Source organism: Ornithorhynchus anatinus, chromosome 8, assembly GCF_004115215.2.
Source record: "Ornithorhynchus anatinus isolate Pmale09 chromosome 8, mOrnAna1.pri.v4, whole genome shotgun sequence".
Lineage (NCBI taxonomy): Eukaryota > Metazoa > Chordata > Mammalia > Monotremata > Ornithorhynchidae > Ornithorhynchus > Ornithorhynchus anatinus.
In genome coordinates this window covers 15,720,157-15,732,943 of record NC_041735.1, presented here as the reverse complement: position 1 = coordinate 15,732,943, position 12,787 = coordinate 15,720,157, and the positions used below count along the sequence as shown (strand labels likewise).

The 12,787-nt window shown below is 39.8% G+C and overlaps 1 protein-coding gene and 1 non-coding gene across 2 annotated transcripts in view; both read right to left on the bottom strand.

Annotated features, from left to right (window-relative positions):
* Positions 1 to 12,787, bottom strand: part of CDH4 (cadherin 4) — a 678,282-nt gene that overhangs the window by 473,676 nt on the left and 191,819 nt on the right. The window lies entirely within an intron of this gene.
* LOC114813959 lies at positions 6,715 to 6,852 on the bottom strand. The gene has a single exon (XR_003761703.1). It is a non-coding gene; the product is annotated as a small nucleolar RNA SNORA7 (small nucleolar RNA).

Genomic DNA, 12,787 nt, shown 5'->3' with positions numbered 1-12,787 from the left:
CAGCGTAGCAGTTTTCAATCTTCAACAGTCTGAACTTTTCTGTTTACTGGATATCATGATTAGATATCAGAGTGTTAGTGTTAATGAGCCTCTATGACAAAATGTCACTTTCTAAAGTAAATTTTTATGCTGAGCCAGCATGTACCTACCCTTCAAGTGATTGGTGGGTCTACAGGAGTCTAAACAATATAACCCAAGAGTCGACTCTCGTTGAAGAACTTGCAAGATCCATGATGGTGACACAAAACCTCAGGAGTGTGTATGCCATAGACTGCATTTTCTGTACTTTAGAATATTCCAGCTGGCCATGCTCCAAAGTCTTTATAAATGTATGAAGATGAGCTTTGCCTCTAAACTTACTGACCTAGCCAACCAATTGGCTTACAAGTAATTGGAATATGTTTCAATGGCGACTTCCTTAATGAAAATTTCAGGGCTAAATTTGATAAGAACCTCTGGTTTCCTTTTGGTCGTGAGACTATCAGCATCTTCCTAACCCTGTGTACATATGATGACTGTGGACACCTAATAGAGGAAACAACTCTTTGAAACCAATACTGGTTCCAGGGACATAAGCCATCCTAACTTCATTAAGCTTTCTTTGTGTTGTTGTTTCTAATGGTATTTCTTAAACACTGGGCTAGATACAAGTTAATCAGGTTGGACACAGTCCCTGTTCCACATTGGGCTCACAATGTAAATTAGTGGGAGAACGGGTATTGAACCCCCATTTTATAGTAGATGAAAGTGAGGCACAAAGAAGATGTGACTTGCCCAATATCACACAGCAAGCAATTGGCAAAATTGGAATTGGAACCCAAGTCCTCTGACTCCTGGCCTATGTTCTTTCCATTAGGCCATGCTGCTTCACTGTTTCTTTTCCATCTTCTTCTATGAAAAAGTTTGTCGCCACCGTTAATGAAAACATTTAATCTCTGAAATCTAATGCAGGCAGAGGGAAAGAAACAGATAGTGTTACTCATTCAGAGAGGGAAGGACCTCTCTCCTTTTTATTATATTTCACCCTAAGGGTGTTGATAGTTTAAATATTTCATAGTCTTTCAGCTCAGTATGAGACTGTGATCATCTCTGAATGAGTTTGTTGTGTTCTTTTCATTTTCAAACTCTAAGCGATTTAAGAAAGAGAATACTCATTGTGTATATTTAAAAAATTAGATATTCATATACATTATGTCCAGTTGTGTTGAGTTGAGTATCCTACCCTTCACTTCTCTAGTTTTCTGGTCAGAGTTTCCTTCTATCCATACCCAAATGGCATGATGACTGACTGCAAGCACAATTTCACATTTTCAAATGTAATCACCATTTTCTTTTTGTCCCTCTAGACTGTAAGCTCATCCTCAAGACTGTAAGATTGCTGTGAGTGGGGAATATGTATAACTCTGTTGTATTGTACTCTCCCAAGCACTTAGTACTGTGCTCTGCACACAGCAAGTGCTCAATAAATACCATTGACTGATGCAGACAACTCAAATGACTTCCAAGATCAGTCACTGGTGCATGCAAGTTTTATACTTATGGGAGATTATGGATGGGAAAATGGCAAGAAGTAAAAAGAAACAGGTTGAGGACCAAGGGAAAATTTGACATCCAATGTGCTGTGAAAACAAAAATTATTTTTAAAGTCTCTTTTAATTCCTCACCCAAATTAAAATTAATATATATAGCAGCTTTATTGATTTAAATATGGGTGGGGAATTTCAGAGAATATATATATTTATATAACAAAACTAGGTTCTAGCAGAAACTATACAAGAGATTTAAAGAAACAGAATGTAATTTTCCCAAATCTAAAGGACCCTCAAATAAACCTCCTTGGGATGCTCAAAGCCCTAAACAGTCTAGACAGTGATTTCATGAATTCTCACTGCAGACTTCTCTCTTGTTATTTCACCCAGTGAACCCAAGGGAAAGAGAGAGCAAGAAAGCAGTGCTTCTTTCTACTAGAGCTCCAATGCCACTTGCCTGGAGACCAAGATTTCCTTTGAGATCACTCATCTTCAATACTGAGAGAAATGATGATAAAGCAGGAAGGACAGGACTGTGCTTATGTACGGATATTTATAGTTTCATGTGTTATCCTTAGAAAGAGAGCAAGAGCTGAATTCTCAAAGAATAACACTTTAAATAACTCTAAGTTTAATGCTCAGAGATGCTCTGATAGTGAGCAGATAGCACTCGTATATGGCTCTCTTCTACCAGAGATGGTTTATTTACTGAGCAGCTGCTGAGCTCAGAGGACTGTACTGAGCATTTGGGGGAGTGCAACAGAGATGAACAGATGCATATTCCCTGCTTTCAAGAAGCTTACAATCTAAAGCCCATTTCCTTTATCTGTGTTTTAGCAATATTCACTGGTATGTGTTATGCAGTGGAAAACATACTGGTTGAAAATTTCCTCTCTTTCCTAATCTCTCTTTCAGCTTACCTAATAGGATACCGCCTCACAAATAGTCCATAAGGAAAAAGGGCTACTAAAGCGATCAGACCTACTCTGGAAGGGTGCCCAAGTTTCCTGGAATGCATTTAGAGATGACAGAGCACACCAGGGCCGTTTCCTAGCTATCATTCAAAGGATCAGCATAGGGGCAAACGTTTTGGTGGTTTGATCTGGGCTTTCACTTGCTGGTCGTTTGCTGAACTGATGGTCTAGTTTCGGGTCGAAGTCTGACCCCTACCGACAAACCTCTCAATCTGGTTTCCATTCTGAAAACTTTGACAAAAGCTCCCCAGCTTCCACTTTGGATCAGCCCCAAACTTTTGAGCTATCTGACAGTGGGCCCCCCCAGTCCTGTGGGAATCTATCACTGTTCAGCGGGTCGCCATAGTATTTTCCCAGGCTCAGAGGAAAGAGATTCTCTTGGCTCTTTTGCTGAAATACGAAACAGGCAGAATGTTGGACCAGAAAAAGATTTGGAAAAAGATCAGTGTGAGAGGAAGTAGCTGGGGGTTGGAGTACGTGCCCAGTGTGTTTATGATGTTGCCTAGAAATTATGCTACAAAAATGCAGAAAAAATGAAAAAAAATCTGCAATAAGAAAGTGGATAATATCAAAGGGGAGCCATGAGAGAAAAGCAAAAGTCCAGCTATTTGAATTAGAATATTTAGGACTGACATAGGGTCATTCTTGAAGTGCTCAAAACTGTCTATCTTATTTATTCATAGTCTTTTTCAGAGCTAGATTCAACAGAAGATTCTTAAACAATGAAAATTATCTTATTTACAAAAATCTATTGTTTTCTTTCTTCAATTATCTTCCTTTCCACTTATATACTTTTTCATGAAGTATGGGAGGAGGGAGTGAAAGTTGGGAATATAAAGGAAGGGAGGGCTGATTTATGGGTGCAGGGAGCAGGGGAGGAAATCCATTGGTAGCAGGGAGGGCAGGGAGAAGGAAATGAGGGGAAGTGCAGGATTTGCAGTGTAATTTTTACTTACCAATGATTATCATGTTGAGGTTGGTTCTGGAATGGATTCTAACTACTTGCATGCAAGTCTAAGGGTAAGTGCCCTCACAAGTAAACCATTGCAGTAGGTCCATATTTTCAAGAGAAGTTACCCAGTTGTTTTTTGGTGTATAACTGTATGTGCAATTCCAACACCCATCTTCCCCACTCAACTTTCTTCATGGCTGTCTGCCATTGCAATGAATCTGTGGCAGCAAGATACTGTGCATGCATTCCTGGAGGAAAGAGCAGGAGCGTGAAAGTCAGAGAAATTGGGTTCTAATCTCAGCTCTGCCACTTGCCTGCTGTTTGACCTTCAGCAAGTCACTTCACTTCCCTGTGCCTAGAGTTTCTCATCTGTAAAATGGGATTCAACACCTATTCTATTTCCCCTATAGACTGTGAAGTCCCATAAGGGACATGGACTGTGCCTGATCTGAGTATTCTATATCTACCCCCTCATGCTCAGGTTCACACTCAGATTTTATATCTATATCTTATTGCAGTAGTTGGCACATAGTAAGCACTTAACAAATACCACAATCAATCATATTATTGAGCACTTACTGTGTGCAGAATACTGTATTAAGCATTTGGGAAAGTACAAGAGAACACTACAATAGACTTACTGTCTACATGGTGAGACAAACATTAATATAAATAAATTACAGCTATGTAAATAAATGCTATGGAGGTGGGGGGGGGCGGTGAATAAAGAAAGCAAGTCAGTAGGAGACAGAAGGGAATGGGAAAAGGGGAAATAAAGTCTTAGTTAAGGAAAGTCTCTTGTAGATGTGCCTTCAATAAGCTTTGAAGGTGAGGAGAGTAGCTTTCTGTCAGATATGAAGAGGGAAGGTGTTTCCGGCCACAGGCATGATGTGGGTAAGAGGTTGGTGGCGAGATAGATGAGCTCGAGGTATAGCAAGTTGATTGGCATTAGAGGAGCAAAGTCTGAGGGCTGGGATGTAGTAGGAGAGTAGTGAGGCGAAGTAGGAGTGGGCAAGTTTATTCTGTTATTGTTAGTGTTACTATTAATAATAATAATCATTGTTGTTATATCTATTGGACCACATTGTACAGAGCTCAAAGCACAGATCCATAAATTCTTTCGTAGTGCAGCAAGAGATAGAAAGGAAATGCTGACAGAATATTTTCTGGACAATTCCCCTATCCCCTTTTGAAATGGAACTGAGGAATTTGTCCTTGAAAGGCTCATCCTCAGATTTCATTCTCATTTATCTCCTGGACAAGGGGAACAGCAAAGTGGTTGAGAGAAAGGGGATAGGAGAAAAGCTGGAGAAAGGAACAACTTGAGAAGACCATATTAGGAATAGTGTGGTAGAAGGATATTGATGGCTTTTGGGCCAACTGCGGGAGAGGAGTGAGTTGGGGAAATGAAGGTGACTGAGGCGAGGTGGAGGAGTGACTAAGTACGAAGTCTGGGAGGTGGAAGACCAGCCATAGGCAGAGGGGTAGCCAGTGGCCTTTCAGTGGGCAGGGTGGAACTATGAGGAAGGGAACAACCTCTACTGTAAAAGGAGTTTCAGGAATAAGAGAATGTGTGCTTTTCTACATTCATTCATTCAATTGTATTTATTGAGTGCTTACTGTGTGCAGAGCACTGTACTAAGCTCTTGGAATGTATAATTTGGCAACAGATAGACTGTGAGCCTGTTGTTGGGCAGGGAATTTCTCTAAGACAGAGAAACAGACAGCAAAACAAAACAAGTAGTCAGGCATCAATACCATCAAAATAGATAAATAGAATCATAGATGTATACACATCATTAATAAAATAGACTAATAAATAAGATATACAAATATACTCAAGTGCTGTCAGGAGGGGAAGGGGGTAGAGCAGAGGGAGGAAATAGGGGGAATAGAGAGGGGAGGAGGGGCAGAGGAAAGGGAGGGCTCAGTCTGGGAAGGCCTCCTGGAGGAGGTGACCTCTCAATAGGGCTTTGAAGAGGGGAAGAGGGTTAGTTTGGCAGATGTGAGGAGGGAGGGTATTCCAGGTCAGTGGTAGGACGTGTGCCAGGAGTAGACGGCGGGACAGGCCAGAACGAGGCACAGTGATATGGTTAGTGACAGAGGAGTGGAGAGTACAGGGTGGGCTGTAGAAGGAGAAAAAGGAGGTGAGGTAGGAGGGGGCAAAGTGATTGAGAGCTTTGAAGCCAAGAGTGAGGAGCTTTTGCTTCATGCAAGAGATATATCTGGCTACAACTTATTAATGTCGTCCTCAGCTATAAGAAAACAGTGGAAATAGATCCATTTTCATGTCATGGCTTTTTTCTTCACATAGCTCAGATGGTCTATTTGACTTGAGATAGTTCAATAATGCACTACTGGAGGTTGTCAGGAGAGGGCATAGTGTTTTCTATCTCATGTTTTAGGAAGAAACTTCTAAAGGACTATGCAATAAAGTCGAAGGAAAAAAAAATACAGTCTTTATACACCAGGGGCTACTGTGCTGTTCTTTTAACTTGTGAATCTACTCTTGTTTCAACAGGAAATCAAAATAGCAAGCTTCTATTCTGACCCTATTTGCTCTACTGAAGCAGAAGACTAGCTGAACCTCTGGCCTAAATCCTAGATCTCAGTTACCTCTGTGAGTCTGCAATTTTGCCATTATATATAGAATCTTTCAAGGACCTTGCACATAGTCGCAGAAACGAGGGAAAATGATTAGAAGTTTCTCTCCCGCTACCCAATTTTTTATACTGAATCATTTACGTATTTTGTACTTTTCATACCTATTATAATAATCTTCTCAGTGCCCAGGGAATTTAGCCAGTTCTTCATATTCCTGGAAGTTTTTGCTTACAGTCTAGAAAGCTACAGGCTGCCAAAACCTGGGAACAAACCAGGGACCTTTAGATCTTCAACCTAACTCTCTCCCAACTGAACTCTTTTGGCCGCCTAGCTCACACTGTTTCTGCCACCAGTTTGGAACTTCTTCCGCTCCCTTAAATCTTACCACAACTCTTCCCATACTCAAAGCCCCCACAAAAGCTCACCTCCTACGGTATCTTGTCTTACTCTTTCGAGTCATCTCCGACCCATTGCGACTCCATGGATGCATCTCTCCCGGAACGCTCACCTCCATCGGCAATCGTTCTCGTAGGGTAGCCATAGAGTTTTCTTGATACCGAAGTGTTTTACCATTGCCTCCTTTTGCTCAATAAACTTGAGGCCCCCGCCCTCAACTCTCTCCCATGCCGCTGTTGCCCAGCACAGGTGAGTTTTGACTTGTAGCAGATTGCCTCCCACTTGCTAGCCACTGCACAAGATAGGAATGGAATGGATATGCCTCTGCTTGACTCTCCCTCCCATAGTCAAAACTGGTGGAGTACCGGAAACTCTCCAGTTGTGATCCTGAGAGGGGCTCCTCCAATATACCATCTCTAATTTCCAGCATCGAAAGTAATGTAAACCCCTCTCCCTCTGCCATTGTTATCCCTTATCTACCTACAGGGACTCATCATCAGTACATATGCATATATATTTATTCAACTGTATAATCAGTTCTTTACCAAGTACTCTGAGTGGAAATACTTTTACCTCTGTTTTCTCCATTAGAGTCTAAGCGTCTATCAGACAGAAATGTGCATATTTGTTTATATTATTTATTACTGTATTTACTTTATTAATGATGTGTATATACCTAAGATTCTATTTATTTATTTTGAGGGTATTGATGCCTGACTACTTGTTTTGCTGTCTGTCTCACCCTTTTAGACTGTGAGTCTGCTGTTGGGCAGGGATCATCTCTATCTGTTGCTGAATTGTACACTCCCACTACTTAGTACAGTGCTCTGCACACAGTAAGCGCTCAGTAAATAAAATCAATGAATGAAATATGTCACAGTTGTTTTGTACTTCCCAAGCCCTTAATACACTGCTTTGCAATCAGTGGATCTTCAAAAAATTACTATTGCTATTACAATCAAAAAAACAGAAAATTCATCACTGTCTAAATGTATGGAATTGTTTAGGTGAAGACTTGCTCAGAAATCAGAGGTGGGGAGATAGGGAAAGTTAAGAAGGAAGGAAGGCCAGAATAGTTTCTATGAACCCTGTCTATCCCTTCCAGCCTAGAAACACTGTAAAATCAAGTGGCTCATTCTCAGACATTTCCTTAAAAGTTTCTGTAAAACACTTTATTCTTAGTGGAACTCACAAAAATACAACTAATAGTGCATCTAAAAATGAAATGGAATAAGCCGATTTGCTCTGTTTTCGTAAGCCCTTCTACATCTTCCCTTTTCCCCTCTCATTCCCCCCCCACCCCGCCTCAAATTGTTTTCATTGTGCTCCTTTATGTAAACTGCAAAACTTCCCCACTTCGGTGGCAGTTTTATTCTAGTGAGATTCCAAGCTATTTCACACAGCTGAAATCTACCGCAAAGTACTGGAACATCCTGGAGGTTTCCACCCTTGAGAAACACTGAAGATAAGAACAAACTTTAAAATCCTGGGTAAGCCTCACTTTACTAATAAGCAGTTTTATCTAAATCCTTCTTTAAAAAATGTATTTTCCTAACTATGCTGGAGGAACTGAGTTCCCACATCCAATTTACCGGCTGTATTCATAAAGCATTAACCTCTTTGGCTGTCAGACACGGGCAACTCCATCGACATGTCTGGCTCTGGAGCCAAAGAGCCTTATCTTAATTCTGGATCTAAAAAATAATCATTGGTGTCCCCAGAAGTCCATGATGACTCACCACATAGTTAATATTGTAATAGCCAAAGAGGCCCAGACCAACTACTGTGATTTCACAGGGTCAGTATCCTGGAAGCACAAGGGGTGGGTTGGCTTCTCCCCTCAGTAAAGGTTTACTCATTCCCCTAAAGCCCTAAAGCCTTTGGTCAGCGTCTCAGAAGAGTAAACCCGCTGTCCCATTCTTCCAAGTTGCATGATGGGGAAATTTACAGACCACAGCTGCTTTTATCGAGGACTTCTGAGTATTGATCAAAACAAATTTCATCAACCTATCTGCATTGGGGACTGGAAACCGTTTTTATCATTTTGTATTTCAGTCTGTTGAATTTCCATTTCTACTTTATTTTTTCATTTGGGTATTATACAGAAAGCCATAAGGTTGCAGACTAATTGGGCCATTTAAGAAGTACCCCATCCAGGGAGCTTGCTTGTCTATTTATCATCACCATTCCTAGCTGGGCACGGGAAAGCTCCCTATTTTTTCCACACGAAGCCTAGGAGCAAGGATTAGCACATGGAACTACAGCATATCAGGATCCTGACTTTTTCTAAGTGATGCACATGTGGAATTGCTGAAGTCCAATGGTAAATCTACACAATGCAGCCTCTTCCTATGCCACAAGATTAGACTGGCCTAGAATGCAAAATAGTTGCTGTTACAAACCACAGAGTTATCGAGTATGAGGGGAAAAGAACACTAGAAAAACTTCAAAACCTGGAGAAAAGGAGCTTTGAGAATTTTCTGTTACTGGGACTGGCAACTTGGGACCATGGGAGACTGGATCCTTTCAGCTCTATCACCTGATATGCCTAAAGTGGGAATACCATGGGCAATTTTAGTTGACCCATATTTGGAAGGACAGAATAGAGATGGAGAAGGTATGGAGTAGAGCAACCAAGATGGTCAAGGGAATGGAACAGCTTTTGAAAGGGTATCCACAGAAAATCAATCAGCAGTATTTACTGAAAGCTTAATATTTGTAGAAAACTGCATTAACTGCCTAGGAAAGTACAATACAGTAGGGTTGGTAGACAAGATCCCCAACCACAGTGAACTCACAGCTTATGACTTTTCATTCTGGAAAGATGCAGGCTGAGAGGGGATACGATTGAAATGATCAGAATTAGCAAGTCTGCAGATGGGGTTAGCATGTTCACCAAGACCTACAATAGCAGGCTGAGGAAACACCAATTGAAACTTGAAAAAATAAAATCTGTGGGTATATTTCACAATTGAATATGTATATATTTGTGAAAATTCTCATCAAACTTAATGCTTTCTCCAAAAAACTACTTAAGAGTTAAAACAAGAGTTCTGAAGCTAAAATCAAACTACCCAAATTAAGAAATGGATTGTTTATACACGCATTCTGGGTCATATAGTCATATATTTGTAGGAGAGTAAAAAGGCCAATACTCACTTTGGGAGCTGAAAAATAACATAATGTATTAAAGTACTAGTGAAATTCTGCAGTGAGATATTTATCTTTGATGCAGAACTTTATGGGAATGGTATAAATATGATGAGACTGTGGGTAAACCTCTTTCCCTGAATAATTCACCTTTTTACCTATTTTATTATAAAAGCCTATGTATTACGACTCTCTGGATATTTACAAACTGTACAGATGCTACTTCGGAAAGAGCAAAGGAAGGATAAAAGTAATAAGAGAATAAAGGAAGGAAAGAGGAAAACAGGGAAGTGATAATGTTACACGTTTCTATAGAGCCCTCGGTGGGATAGGAACTGTCTAGCCTAATTAACTTATATATGCTCCAGTGCTTAGGACAGTACTTGACACACAGTAAGCACTTAAATAATATCATAATAATAGCCATAATAATAATACATCGTGATTATATTGGAAAGTCCTCTGTAATTTTGAAGAATCTAAGATCCATATGAATAGTCCACTGGAAAACATACTGTTTTAGGTCTAATCTAGCTATGAGTACCTATTTTCTGATATGAAATTCCCAAAACCTCATACATTAAAAACTTTGCTCTCTGGCACACTAAGGATGTAGGAGGGGCTGGGTAGTCAACTCTGCCTGTTATCTAGGCTTTAGGGCTGGCCAGCAGGGGACGTTGCACAATCACATTCAGGACTCAATAAAGTCTCTCCAGAAAGGTCTGTGGGAAAACCTATCCTCATCAGATTAGAAAATAACCTAGCTGAAACACAAAGATTGATAGTGAGCACGGCACTTATACAGGAACCCTAGGGGAGCTGTTAACCCAGGGAGAGCTCAAACGTTGTAAAGTCCTCCTCCACAAAGCCTTAACTGAACAATTTGCCTTCATATTGGGTCCCTTAGAGATGCTGGTTCTAGACCTTTCTGGGTGGTAAGCGTGGGTTTTTTTTTTATTAAATAATAAAAAAACCTAATTGGATTTAGGGAAGAAGTGAAAACAGGCTACTCTCTTAAACCGTGCTCTGAGGCTTAGTGAATTCTTCAGGTTAGAGTGGAAGGAAGGAACGTAGATGAACTAGGCTAAGTAAATGCTGACGATTTCTACTTCACTAAGGCATTCACAGATTTACAAGTCTAAAACACTTTAAGAATATTATTTAAGCACACCAGGAGACTATTTGTGGCTATGAATGGGCTTGCTGGAATTCAGTTGAACTGAAAACGAGTCAACTCGATTTTGTGTTGCAGTACATTAAAGTGATGTTTCTAATGAGTTATAAATACATTCAAATTAGCGATAAAAGCAAATATATCTATCACTGATATGCAGGTTTGTGGAATAAATCACATTTACCCATCAGTGTTTAAAAGATAAATATTAAATCTAGACATGGGTTTTAGTCATTTCCTGCTGAAAAAATTAAGCTGATGGAGGAAATGTAAGCAGTCTACTGGGGACATAGCAGGACTAGAGGCCCTAAATAATTGCTGTAAGAAATCGAGTTGTAGAAGCGGAGAGAGAAGAGGGATCACAAGATGTTTTAGCTCAATTACGTATTAAAATGCAAAAGCAATTCACACTGCCTCTATGAATCCCAGCCCTGCTGAAATCCCCTCCAAGAAACCTTCCCTGATGAACTGCTATTTCCCCACCCAACTCACCCTTCTTTGCACACCCTATGCACTTGGGTCTTTAATCTTCAAGCACTTTGATACTCACCCCATTCCCAGGCTTACAGCACCTATGTGCATATCCTTTTACTGTGCTCTTCTCCCATCTGTAATTTATTTTAATGTCTGTCTCCCCAACTAGATGTAAGCTCATTGAGAGCCAGATCATGTCTACCAACTCTACTGTACTGTACTCTCCCAGTGGCTTAGTTCAGTGCTCTGCACATAGTAAGTACTCTATACCATCGACTGACTGAATTCTTTCATGTGTTTGTCTAACTCATTTTTAACGTCTCCATGGGGGGCTATTTCAAACACTTTGAGTCTGTATTAAACATTCTGGATATTCCAATCTCTGGCTTACTGTTAGTAGAGTAGTAGCAGGCCTTAGGATAAAATCTAGAAATTCTGCAATGGTAAGGCTGGGGAAAAGTCCCAAAGGAGAGCAATAAGAGCTTGCATTATCATTAAAATAAAGATCTTACCTAAGACTGCTTCTGACCTTAAGACAGAAAGCCCATTTGTCTTTAACTTATTAATAAGGGACAGGCAACTGAATGATGGGGATTTTTCAAAATCTAAGAGGAACTCAAAGTGTTCAAGATTTTATTTCACTGTAAAAGAAGAATTTTAACTGTTACCCCTATGGAGAGGAAAACAAGCCACATGGCCCTAATCCAATAAATAAAACCTTGATTCAAAATGAATAAGAAATGGGAAACTTTTTAATTCACTCTACCAGCTGGGAGAAATAATGAACATACAGTATTTTCTGATTAATGTTCTTGTGGTAACAGCGGCATAAACAAGAAGTAGCAAGTGGTACAAAGAAACTGAACTTTAGGATATATATGTTCTGGTTTTGATAAGAGGAGGGACACAAATATACTGGATATAGGAGAGATTCTCAGCCTGCTATTTTTTAAAGTCTATAGTTTATAATTTGAAAATATGTAATTTCCTCCTTCTGACACTGAAGAAAAAAAAATCCTGAAATGAATCCCAATGGAAAAGTCTAAAAGCTGCTGCAACTTTCCCTGAAGCAGATCCTTGCTAATGCAAGAAATAGATCTAATAGCAATTACTGACATAAAACGCATGAGACTGCAAAGTTACACTAACCCCCAGCATTTTTCTGTCCCCAAATCAGTTTTAAGGAGTTTGCTACTTTCTAATATTAGTTTCCTCAAAAGGCTCAGGACACCCTAAAATGTGACTGCCTGGTGGCAAACAAGAGGTCTTCATGAATAAGCCTATTATGCCAGTAAAATATTGTATTTTTATGTATGTACTTGATTCACTTATTCACAAGTGTTCTTTCTTCTCCCATGATTAGATTAATTGGATTAAGTTACAGTGGAACAATATTTAGTTAATGATCCAGATAAATTTTCCATATAAACAGTCAATATGGGTAAATTACAATCCTTATTTCTCTCTCCCACGTTATAAAAAATATACAACACAAAACCAAATCTCAAATTCTTTAACAAAATCACTTCCCTCA